The sequence below is a fragment of the Rhinolophus hipposideros genome, assembly GCF_964194185.1.
Source record: "Rhinolophus hipposideros genome assembly, chromosome: 12".
In the NCBI taxonomy this organism is placed as follows: Eukaryota; Metazoa; Chordata; class Mammalia; order Chiroptera; family Rhinolophidae; genus Rhinolophus; species Rhinolophus hipposideros.
The window spans coordinates 28,088,948-28,102,430 of NC_138058.1; positions in this window are offsets into that span (position 1 = coordinate 28,088,948).

Sequence of the window (13,483 nt, forward strand, 5' to 3'; positions counted from 1 at the left end):
AGAGAGAGAGAGAGAGACAGAGAGAGAGAGAGAGAGAGAGAGAGAATATTATTGAGCCATAAAAAAGAAAGAAATCCTGACATTTGCAACAACATGCATGAATTTGGAGGGCATTATATTAAGTGAAATAAACCAAACAGAGAAAGATAAGTACTGTTTGGTATCACTTATATGTGAATCGAAAAAAAAAAAGCCAATTTTATAGAAACAGAGAATAGAATCATGGCTGCCAGGTGATGTAGGTCAAAGGGTATACATTTTCAGTGGTAGAAATAAGTTTGGAGGATCCAGTGAACAGCACGGTGACTATCGTTACTAATGCGGTATGGTATATTTTGAAGTTGCTGATAGTAGATAGTAAGTATTTTCACCACACACATAAAAGAGTTAACTATGTTAGCTATGTGAAGTGATGGATGTGTTAATTATCTTGATGTTGGTAATCATTCTACAATGTGTTTGTATATCAAATCATCACAATGTACACTTTGAATATAGTTATATTGAATATATATAGTTATATTGAGTATATATAGTTATATTTGTCAATTACTCCTCAATAAAGTTAAAATAAAAGAATAACTTTCAGGGACTAATGAAATGTCAAGCTTTGTCTCTAAGTGGGTAGTAGAAATGGGAAAGAAGTAAAAGCTAAACATTCTGTTTTGAAGCCCAGTGAGTTTGTGAGAAGCTTTGCAGAGCAATTGAATTTGCAACCAGAAGGGATCTTAAAATCCAGGGTGAAATCTGTAATGAAAATGTAGAAATCACCAGGAGAGAAAACAAAGGATTGTGAGTTGTAGTATATCAAAAGGAAATATAATTGTGTATATTAATAAGATACCTTATCACCTTCATTGTTATAACTTTGCTTGCTTCTTGTTACCAACCTTGAGTTAGGAGAAGCAGCGATTGTTAACTCATTTTAGAGATAGGACATGCAGTCCATAGACTAACTCTCACTAACCACGGCCAAATCCTAGCTCTGCAGTAACCATGTTTATCAGTACAGAGTTAAAATCTGAATCCGGGTCTATGAACTTCAAAGGCTCCAACTATATGCATTTTCCCCAACAATGCACTGCCTTTAGGGGCTCATTAACTTCAAGCTGTAGATTAACAGAGCAAGTCTTCCTGAGAAACAAGTGTTCTCCTTTCATGTCCCAGTCTATAGCTGTTTGCTTTTCAGATAACTATGCTGAGCTGCTAATTTTCTTGGAGTCTCTCCCCAGGCAAACAGGCCAGAAATGAATCATTTGAGTCCCAAGTAGCCAATCACCACTCCTCCTATCCCTAAGTCCAGGTTTAAGGAGTTTGGGGACCAAAACTAAAGACAGCTGTGTCATAGAAGCAGAATCAGAGATGATCCCAAATGTGTTTTTAATCATGGACCTATCGGGAAAAGAAGGGGCACTTAGATAGGAATACAAACAAAATGGAGGTTGGAGTCAGAAAGAGACAGCAAATAAACATCAGGACCTAAGAAATCAGAAAGCCATGAAGTGGACAAACTTGGTTCCTTCTGAGTTCCCCACTCATTAGCATCTGGGATGTGGATGTCTGGAGCATTGTCATCCAACCTCCCACCCCCAATTCTCCTGTAAGATTAGGCTCTGGGGTCATGCTCAATTTGTTGGGGTCTCTGATGAGTAATGACAAAATGTTGAGATTGCCTTACTCATGTAAATGAGCCTATTATTAAAAGAAATGATTATCATAATAGTGTTTGAATTCTTGTTAAAATACTGATATGCACGTTAAATAAACTATTTAGCCACATCTTTAAATCTGTATTTAGTTCTGCAAAGGCCAATAGCCCCGTGCACAAAGGAATAATCAATGTATTTGAACCATAGAATCTTCCTAAGGAATGGGCTTTGGCCAAAACAAAGTTTGGAAAACCCCTCCCTTTTGCCCTAATTTCTCTTTCCTATTTTTCAATCCATTCCATGAACTCTTGCAGTCCTGCTACCTCACTTCTCACAAGTCTTCCGAGGACTTCCATGATTGGACCTGACTAATCTTTGCAGACTTGTCTTTCCCTTTTTTCCTACCTATGCCAAGATGCTAACCAAATCTGGCTCTTCACTCTTCCCCATTTGTAGCCCTTGCTTTCCTAACTCCAATCCTGCAGAGTCCTTACCCCATTCATTCCTCATATCTATTTTTCAGGCCAATTTGAACAGAGCCCCACTCCCCAGCCTTCCTTCACTCCCAGCCAACTGTGATCTCTTCTTCTTTCAAAATATCATGGTTCCTTGCTTGTAACTTTCTTTCCTATTTACATTCTTCACTGTATTATATTTACTTGTATAGTTGTCTGCTGAGGCCATTAAATTGCACATTTATGTCCCTAGACTGTAAACTTCGTGAGGTTAGAGACTGTATCATTCTCTTCTGTGGCTCTAATAACTCATACTATTAGACTATTATACTATTAGCTCATACTAATAGCTCATGCACAGTAAATAATTGTTGAATTTCATGGCAAATCATAGAATCAAGTATTTAATAATAATGTGAGTGAGGGAAGATGATTGAAATCTGAACCAAATAGCATGTATAGCAAAGAAAAATGGCCCTCTTTATAAACTCCAATTATACTGCAATTATAAGGTTAGCAGAGAGACGTTAATATTTTTGTCCTTGGATTTGAGATTAGAGGGGTGAAGAAAAAGGAAAATGAAAGCCAGGAGTCTGCAAAAGTGTTTGCCTTTTATCTTATATCCTGGAACCTCTGGCAAAAGCAAGACTCCTTTGCCCGGATCCCTTGTCCTGCTTGCTGTTTGCTAAACACATTTTGATTTTCTCTATAATGTACCTGCCACAGGCTGTAAACCAGAAACTTCCTCATCCTTATTTTATTTTCTAGTTCTGTCCTGGTATGCAGACTTCTGTATTTATCCCTGTAATGGTACTGATGATATTTAACTAATCTTGCCAACTTTGCAGAACTCAGTGGACATCACAAGTGAGGTATTTTTTTTCCTTTAACTCATAAAGCTTTGCTCATGCTCTCCTTACTTGTATTTCTTCCCAATCTCTAAGAAAATGAAAAATATGAAACATGTAATTTTGGTCACAAACCGACTCTCCTTCTGATATTCTTACTTTGCTTCGTTTTTTTCTTTTTCTTTTTCTTTTTTTAAATTAATTGTTCTTTCCAGAGTCTGACACGCAGGACTGGTGTCTGGACTTCCTCCAGGTACCACTTGTTTCATATTCCTATGTTCAATCAGGTTTATACTCGTTTGTTTCCTATGGCTATTTTCAAGGCCTGCACCCACTCCGCTCTTTCTCTGCCCCTCGGGTTTTCTCCTCTCAGCCCCCTTTGTTTCCTCTGTTTCTCTGTACATCCTGAAACCCTGATCTGGCCCGCTCACCCCACTCTGCTCTTGTTAACTCTTCCCTTTCTAAGTCAGTTCCCCTGGATGTTCTCTCCATCCTTTCTTCTGTCCTCCCTGAATCCCAGACCCAAATGTTTATTCCAACGCAGGTACCCCGCGCCTACATTTCCCAAGCATTTACAGCCTTCTAGCAAACCTTATCTTGCTGCATCTTGTATCTAGCCTGAGCTACTTATCTCTATGTCTACCCAACTCGCAGTTGCTTGATTGCTCCCACATCTTCAGGAAGTTCATTCCAGGTAATTGGCAACCAGGATCCAGTGTGCCCTATCTTGATAGGTAGCTGACATCGTCTTTCACAAAGTTAACTTTTATAATAGAGCTTTTCTTAAAGCAAGGGTTTTTAATCTAAGCCCACGATATGTGAATGGTTCTAAACTAAGCCTCCTGAAATGTCATGTAAAACTTTATTTGTGGGCACATGATAAGATTGTTTCCCCCCTCTCCCCGCCACCGCAGGGAAAAGAGCCATACCCTTCATCAAATTTTCAAAGGAGCCTTATCTCGAAGAGTTTAAGGACCACTGCCTCAAGATCCTCTTTTTCCCATAGAAAATTTTTATTTATCTTTTCTCCTTTAATTTATTTTCTGATGTCCTACTTTAGTTAACTTGGGAAAGCTTCGGAAGAAGAGAGTAGTAAGGAAGGTTGATTTTAGGCTGTAAAACTATTTTAGAGCTGGAGATAGTAGTGTTTGACCCATCTTATAGATGTGGAAACTGAGACCCAGAGAAGTAAAAAGAATGTCTAGCCTATGGTCATACAGCAAGTTAGTGACAGAATTGGGACCTGTGTGCACTGGCTGCTGGCCCCAGGCCCTTTCCATTAGGCTCATATCCTCCTTCCAGGCTCTGCATTACCCCTTTGAGGAATTCACCTCTTTAACGCAGGGCCTCTAGCAGTCCAATAATAGCTCATCTTCCTGCAGATTCGTAGGTCAAAGTCACTCATTCCCGAAAGATATAATTGCAAGCCTCTTCAACCTGGGGCCTTGAGCTAAGCTCGGTAGGAAAACAAAGCAAAGAATGCAGAAGGACCTCTCTTGCTGGAGCAGCCAGTGGGAGCCAGCACCTCTGATTCTCCTCTGGGCCTCACTGTGGTGGTCCCTCTTAGTTTTCCTGATTCAAGCATCCCAGGGACAAGGCCCCACCAGCTCCAGACCACCCAGCTTATGTCCCAAGACGTAGCTCTAACACATGAGAGGATGGAAAATGAACTGCTAAAATCTCTTTCCTCTTCTTTCCATTACTGGACTTCTATCCTTCCACTGATAATCTCTTAGGAGAGGAAAGGAAGACAACTTCTCTGAAGATGTGGCATTTTTCTTCTTTGGCTTCTAAATGCTTAGATCTTCCCACTCAAGAGAATGGAGAGAGAGAGAGAGAGAGAGAGAGAGAGCACGAAGTATGGACCTCACGATACACATACTATAACTGTAACCTTGCATTTAAACTGTTGTCATGTGCATTTACTTGAAAAAGAACTGTTAGAGGAATATAAGATCAACTTTATTCAAAGAAATCTCGATCCCTTTAGTCTCTAGAATGTTCTCTGGTTATTGTATACCTTTTGCATTTTTATCTTAAATGTTTCAGAAGACAATATGGAATATTGGAAAAAGCACCAAACCCAAAGTCTGGAACTTAGGGTTTTAGTCTCAGCTTTGTCGTCTGTCTTCCCTACTCACTGACCGCCCTCTTGTCCTCCAAACAATGAGGGTTTGGGAGTTTGGCTGACGTCTTGGATGCCTGCAGAAAACCAAGTCAATAAGCAGTGGGAACCAATTCTATTGATACCTACTTACTTTTCATCAATCAAGGAATGGTGAGAGAACCCTTTTGGAAACATATTTATTTTATTTTGGGGTGGAGCATGTATGAGGAGTTAATTTGCTGCCACTGTCTGTAAAAGTGTATGTCCTTTTGTATGTCATGAACTCATTTATTCACTCACTCCTTGAACAATTTTTTCTAGGGGACAGGTCCTGGGTGCTGCAAGGTCTCAAAGATGAATAAGAAGAGTCTTTCCCCCCATAGAGCTTTCTGTCAACTGTGGGAAGTGAGATGTTTACCTTAGTATGAACTTATAATATATTCTGACTGTAAGCAGTTTTGAAGCGGACATAAGAAAGTGTTATTAAGAAGGGCAGATATAAGAGTTGGGTGGGAGCCAGAAGCCAAGATTCTGAGGGTTCGTGAGACAACATTGCCGAATCTCTCCAGGGTTAGACCTTCCCAGGCAAAATGAATGAGCACTTGCTTATGGCACCCCACCCTAGATCTCCCCGACTTCTCAGTGGGTGCAGGCTCACTTGGGGTGGACCTGGCTTTCCCTCTCCTACAGGATAGCCTAATTGATAACCCACCTGCTTGGCTTAGGGTGGATTTAGGGTTGGGGGAGTCGGTGGAAGAGAAGGTTAGCTTTTTTGTTCATCAATTCCCAGGTCCACACCCTGAGCCTAGGCTTTGGGCCAGGCTTCATTCATCTTGCCTCTGGCATTGATGCATGTTTCCCTGCACCAAGAATGGCCCCTACCTGTTCTGGTGCTGCCATATTCCTGTTCATTCCTGTCTTAGACAGATAGGAAATTGTAATGTCTGATTCCACTAAACTTGCACCGGCATTTGACTGGATTCTATTGATTACCACCAGGCCTTAATTTGTCTCCTCTCCCTTCTGGCTGGAATCTGTAGGTCCTACACAGCCTGTCCTGTATCTTTTATGACATAATCTGCTTCTGTTTACTGAGTTTTCTTTTCTTGCTTTTCAAAATGATTCAATTCATTTAATTTTAACAAATATATTTGAATACTTATAATGCACCAGGTACTACGATTATATGGAAGAGACATAAGTGAGCAAGTGAGACATGGTCCCTAACCTCTTAGAGCCAAGAGCCTAGTAGGAAACATGGCATTGGACACATTCATTCATTTATCTAATTGCTCATTTTTCCAACAATATATTGAGTTTCTACTGGATGTCAGGCAGCATTCCAGGTATTGGGTGAGCTAGACTGAGCTGGTGTTTGATGACAAGAAACTCCCAGTTATGGAGGAGGTAGAAACTTAGTACATAACATGTTTGTTATCTATCCCTCCCCCATGTCTTCACTTCCTTCCTTACCCAGCTTAAATTCAATGGCCAATCATTACAATGACTACCATAAACATACCCTCAACTCCCTTGCCCCACTCTTGCTTTAATTAACTCTTTTTTTTTTAAAGATTTTTTTATTGGGGGAAGGGGAACAGGACTTTATTGGGGAACAGTGTGTACTTCCAGACCTTTTTTCCACGTCAAGTTGTTGTCCTTTCAGTCTTAGTTGTGGAGGGCGCAGCTCAGCTCCAGGTCCAGTTGCCGTTTCTAGTTGCAGGGGGCACAGCCCACCATCCCTTGCGGGAGTCAAACTGGCAACCTTGTGGTTGAGAGGACACGCTCCAACCAACTGAGCCATTTGGGAGCTCAGTGGCAGCTCGTCGAGGAATTGAACTGGCAACCTTGTGATTGAGAGCCCACTGGCCCATGTGGGAATCGAACCGGCAGCCTTCGGAGTTAGGAGCATGGAGCTCTAACCGCCTGAGCCACCGGGCCGGCCCTAATTAACTCTTGATTAAACCACATTGCTGCCTACTCAGTGGCTGGAGAAAAACAGACAACCATGCTGAATGGTCTAACCTTAAAATCATGTTCACTTACCTCTTGTGTGTTCTTAGAGCTGACAAGCAATTGTACCAAATCTCTCAAGTCCAATCGTACTCTCACTGTCTTAGACAACTATTGCATGCCTTTTTCTCTCTCCATAAATATCCGGTATCTCGCCTCCATCCTCACTCTCAGATGATGATCTTGTGTAGTTTGTAGTTCCATTACTGACCTTACAAGATCTTTCCAGTATCGCAGGGGTCAGAAGTCTCAAAACTACATTTCCCAGACCCTGTTATCAGCTACTTTCTGGTTAGTTTCTGCCAATAGGAGGAACTGACCCAAGATGAGAAGGCAGGAGGAGGGAGAAATCATTCTGATTCTGGCTCCTGCAATGACAGCTGTCTAAAGACAACTGCAGGCTCCAGCCTGCAAGCTCCAATCACATCAGCATTTCTGGTCCCTGTGACTGAGAAGGAAGCTCCTTCTCTGTATCAGCAGTGACTTCACCAGGAAATCAGTGGTCCCCTTACAGGTAACATCCCCTCTCTCGTTGACTTCTTCAGCCCATCTAACCCTTTTGCAACCAATTCCTCTTATTACACTCTCTCTGCTTGAGGATGTTCCCTGTTTTCCAAATTGGACACTGACTATAGACCTTGCTCCTTATTTTATTGAGAATATGGAAGTTCTCTGAAAAGAACTTCCATTCGCTCCCACCACCATGTCTGCCCATCTGCCTGCATCTGTGTGTATAGACTACGTGCACTCGTATTTCTAAGGATTTGTTCTCTCTGTTCCCAGGTAAAGGTTCACCTCTGCTTTGGTTCTAGATCCCATTCCTTCCCTCCCACTCATGAACTCCTCTATCTCTCATCAATTTCTCTTTCCTGTGTCATTCATTTTCGCTTCTGTTACGAATTATTTCCATAAGCAAAAAAATACATGCTGTCACATCAACCACATTAAAACAAAATAAAACAACAATAACAACAGAAATAAAACCAAAAAATGGGGCGGACGGGTAGCTCAGTTGGTTAGAACGCGAGCTCTGGGCAACGGGCTGCTGGTTCAATTCCCACATGGGCCAGTGAGCTGTGCCCTCTGCAACTAGAATGAAGTCAATGAGCTGCAGCTGAGCTCCCGGGTGGCGAAATGGCTTAGTTGGTTAGAGTGCAGGCTCTCAACCACAAGGTTGCTGGTTCGACTCCCGCAAGGGATGGTGGGCTGCACCTCCTGCAACTAACAACAACAATTGGACCTAGAGCTGAGCTGAGCTCTCCACAACTAAGACTGAAAGGACAACAACTTGACTTGGAAAAGTCCTGGAAGTACACACTTGTGGGGTACACACTTGTGGGGACAGAGCCAGGAGTGCAGTTTCCAGGCTCTCGGTCTCACATGGAAAGGTGCTGGCTCAGGTAGTAAATGGCCATCAACTATGATTGGATGGCCATCAACTGTGGCTAGTTGGCCGTCAGCTGTAACCAGTGAGCCATTGGCCACTAATATAACTGCTATGGCTACTCTAGCAGCAAATGGGGGCTAGCAAGAAGATGGTGGCTGAGCTAGCAAGTGCAGATTGCAGTTAGCACGGCGGGTTGCAGCTAGCAAGTGGGGTTGGTTGACAGAGAAGTGGACGGCAGGTTGCGGATCGTGTGCTCCTGCTTCCTGTCTCCAGCCTGCCACCAGCAAGAATATAGTGGTGTGACTCCCCTATCTATGGCTCCGTGGGTGTTCCTTTTTGGCCTCACCATCTCCTGTGTTCTTATGTGGGAAGCTGGACCAGAGACCCCACATGATGCCCTGCGTGACACACTGTTCCCCAATAAAGTCCTGAAAAAAAAAGAAATAAAACAAAAAAGAAATTCCTCTCTTGACAGCACTTCCCACTCTAAGTACTAGTCCTTTTCTCTCCTTCCATCTAGAGTGAAATTCCTTGAACGAGAAGTCCATGCTGTATCCTCCCTGCCTCCCTGGAGCCCACTCCCATCATCAGGTTGAACCCCAGTACTCCACTGAAACTGCCCTTAACAAGCCTAATGGCCTCCACAGCACTGAATGATGCAAAGTGCTATTCTCAACCCTCCTCTTATTTGACAAACCAGCAGCATTTGACACAGCTGAGCACTCTTTCCCCTCAGTGAGACTCCAGGACACCACACTTACTTGGCTTTGTTCCCACCATTCTGGCCATTCCTTCTTTCTTTTATTTTCTTAGACCTTGACCCTTGGAACTTTCCTCTTTTCTGTCTACATCTAGCTCATTCAGTGATTTCATCCACTGTGTTATGGCTTTAAATATACTCTATATTCTGACAACTCTCAAGTTTATATGTCTAGCCCAAGGCGCTCTCTTAACCTCCAGACTCATAGGTCTACTTCTCTACTTGATATTTAACTGTCTAAACACCTGCTGCCCACAACTTTGCCTGTCCTTCTCAGTGAATGGAAGCAACATCTTTCTACCTACTAAAGTTAATGGCATCATCTTGACTTCTTTCTTTCCTATCCACACCTAATCTATCGGGAAATCTTTTCCGCTCTACCTTCAAAGTGTATACAAGATTAAAATAATGTCTCGTCAACTCTGCTACTACTGAAGGATGAATATGTCTCTGTGAGTCCCTAGATGATGTAGGGGACTTTGGAGTGAGTGAGTGAGTGAGTGCCGGGATTGTGTCTCTGAGACTGAAGAATGGAAACACGGACGCAGGAGAGGCAAAGAGTTTTAAAAAGAGGATAGTTTATTGAAAGCAAAGGGTCAGAGCTCCCCAGTGGGAGGGGGTCCTGAATGGGGGTGGCCCCATGATGAGGCAAAAGCTCTTACTTTTATACCTTCCCTTGCCTGTTTGGAGAAGGGGAGCTGTTTGAAGAAGGGAACTGGCGCCTTCTAACGAAATTCGTCTACCAGGTTTGTTCTGCTTGCCCATCCTGAGGGAATTAGCAAAATAACTCACTCTTATCTATCAGATCTGTTCCATTTGTCAAGCCAAAAGGAATTTTATGATTAACCTCAAGGCGTTGTTACATTTTGTCCTGGAGAAGGAGTGATTTCAAAACCTGGGGTTTTAGGATATGGCTGTCTTTGTTTATTCCACCAGGGACCTCCCTGTCTACCTAGCGACATGCTAACTAACCTGTCTCACTATTACTATTACTACTACTACTGCTACTACCCTTGTTTAATCCATTCCCTCCCCGCATCTGTCACTGGAATATTTTGAAAGCCTCCTAATGCCAGAGCGCTCCTGTTAAATCCTAAGGCAGATCTTGTTATTTTGCGATCAAAACCCGGTCATGACTTCCTTTCTCACTCAGTGTAAAAGCCATATGAGTGACAGGGACCTACCAGCACCTACAGAGTCAACCTTCCATTACTTCTGCGCCTTCGCCTCTTTCTGTTGCTGCTCTGACCCCTTAGCTGTGGCCACTCTGGCTTCTTTGCCTCAGGGCTTTTGCATGTTCTGTTCCATCTGCCTGGAACTTTACCCCCAGAAGTCCTTGTGTTGCTCCCTCATCTTTTAGGATCAGGATGTAACTTTAGTTAAGCCTTCTCTAGGCACCCTATCTAAAAATGCACATTGCATTTCCACCCCTGTCACTCTCTGTCCCCTCCTTCTTTATCTTCCTCTATAGACTGGTCACAACCTAATATACTACGTAGTTTACCTATATAAACAAACCCTCTTTGACCACTAGGATGTAAGCCCTGTGAAGTTAAGGACTGTTGTCTGCTTTGATTAGGGCTGTGTCCTCAGCCCATGACACAATGCATAACACCCAGGTGGGACTCAATAATGAATGAAGCAGTAAATCATTCATATAGATGCCCTCAGCGAAAGAAGAGTTTCATGAGAGAAAATGGTAATGAGGATCCAATTTAGATGCAGGAGGAATAGGAGGGGAGGATGCCTCTCTGAGATGTGACTAAGACCTTCCAGAAGCATGACCCAGTTAGGAGTGTGGGTTGGGTGGGGAAGGATCTGGATTGACTGTTTTGGTTTGCCCAGGACTAAGAGGTTTCCTCAGTGTTAAAACAAAAGTGCCAGGCAAACTGGTACTGGTTGGTCACTCTAGAGGAGGGGGAAGAGGGTGTCCCCAGCAGAGGCTGGGACAAATGTAAATGCTGTGCTGGAAAGGCCACAAGGCCAGGCTGGGCCGGGGGTTATTTCCTATTGTCTGTGCATGGGAGACCACCAGAGGGTCTTTTAAAGGACCTTTCTAGCTCTAGGTGGAGAATGAGCTGGACGCCAGGTCAGTAAGAGTGAAATGTGGAGACTTGTTATCTCCAGGTAATAAGGGTTATGAAAAGGGGTCTGGGTTTTATGAGCATCAACTTAGATTCACTCCAGGCCCTTGGAGTGGGGGTGGGAGACAGGCTTGAGTTATTGCTACCTTGTCTCTTGTTGGACACAGTGGGCAGATTGGGGCCTACCTAATTTCAGTTAATATAGGCACTTACTGTGAATTGCTAAGTGGGTGAGATCGGAGTGCTTTCTTGATAAAGAGAGAGCTTGTCAAGGGGGATTTCTGAGCCATTTCTACATCAAATCAATAGAGGTGTTAATCCTCAATCTAGATAACAGAATAATTCAATTGCAGACTTTGGCTTTAAACCCAACTGCCGATTAACCAACTGTCAAGGACCTCAGCCGCCAGCAGACAGGCCTTGGTGATGAATACCAGATTCGCATGGCAGGGACCGTGGACATTCCAGGCCTGATTTCCCGCCATGGACACAGGGGCAGTGCCCCATAGCTCTGGGAGGCCCCAGGGTGCTGTACGCCCTGCCGTCATCATACCCCAGGGGGCAGGAAGAAACCTATTCTGTTCCAGATTGTACGGTAGGGTTTCTGGCCCAGGCTCTTTAAGACAGAAACTAGGATCTAGGAAAAGAGATTGGCAGACAGGCAAGCATCATCCAAACAGTTTTGTCCTTTTAAAAATAAATTTTTAAACAGATGAGAACATTACTAAGCATTTTGAAAATAAAGTTTACCCTAACACTCTCACAGAGCTACGATTATTCTTGTGTAATCCCTCCTGATATTTTCCATGGGAATTTATCTATTAACATAACTTCCATAAATAAAAGCACATCCTGAATTTTTTATAATTATATAATTTCAATTAATCATGCAAAGAGGTTAACAAAGTGAGGGGGGAGAAGATATACAAATCCAGGATAAACAAGGAGTTTCTTTTCTAATTATATGCTTAATATTGCAAAGAACATCTTTGTGTGAAAACATTTTTATTCTTTTGTATTATTTCTATAAGATAACCTCACAGTAGATCAAAATCAAAACATTTGAAATACATTGTGAGTCAAGATCCATACTGCCAAATTGCTTTCCAACGTATCGTGTTAATTTGCATTTCCACTCATAATCCATGAGCACACAAATTTTACGGCAATAAATATTAACCTTTTTTTAGTTTTATGGTTTAATAAGCATGACATTATGTCTTCGTTTTAATTTAATTTTATTGATTGTTAATGAGATGTTTGACTATTTTTCCATAAGACGTTTTTCCTTTTACCTTTTTTTCCTAGGTATTTGCTATCTGTAATTCCCGTGTGATCTTCAGCTTCCTCTTCTGTAAAATGAAAATATCTGCAGTATTACCTTATAGGATTGTTGTAAGCATTAATTAATCAAAGCTCAGAGCAGTATTGGATAGTGGTTACAATCTTAGCTTGGCCTTCTATAAAATGGAAAGGTCAGCAATATTACTTTATAGGATTGCTGTAAACATTAGTTAATCAGAGCAGCGTTTGATAGTAGTTACAGTCTTAGCTTGGATGTCATCAGACTGGCTTTGGATGCTGGCTCTGACATTTGAAAGCTGATGGGAGATGGCAAGTTCACATTGCCAAGAGCAGCGGGGATTGGAGATATTGTAGCCATCTATGGAAAATACGTCTGTCATATTAATCATATCTTTTCTTTAATTAAGTCTGTAATTACACAAATAATGCACTCTATTAAGACACAAAAGGTAAGGCTAAAGTCTCATTTTGATCAGCCCCTCAATCCCGATTTCCTCTCCAAAGGCGACACCACATTCTGTTTGGTGGACATTTAATGGAAGCTTTTGATTGTGCAGACATACGTGCACAAGCACACATGCCTACCCACATCCATAGAAAATCCATTCTGTTTCTGCTTTCACATATATAGGATCATACTGTATTGTATTTCAATGTGTTTATTTTCATTCAATATGTCCAGAGATTGTACTATGGCATGCATGGAGATCTTCCATCTTTTAGCATGTGTGCATACAATAGATATGACAGAGTTTATTAAATAATTCCCCATTCACTAGCAGAGGATGAGTGTCCTTTTCCAGACTCTCTCTGACAGGTATAGAAAATGTTTTCAATTTTTGCCAATTAGATTGATTAAAATGACATAATTGTTC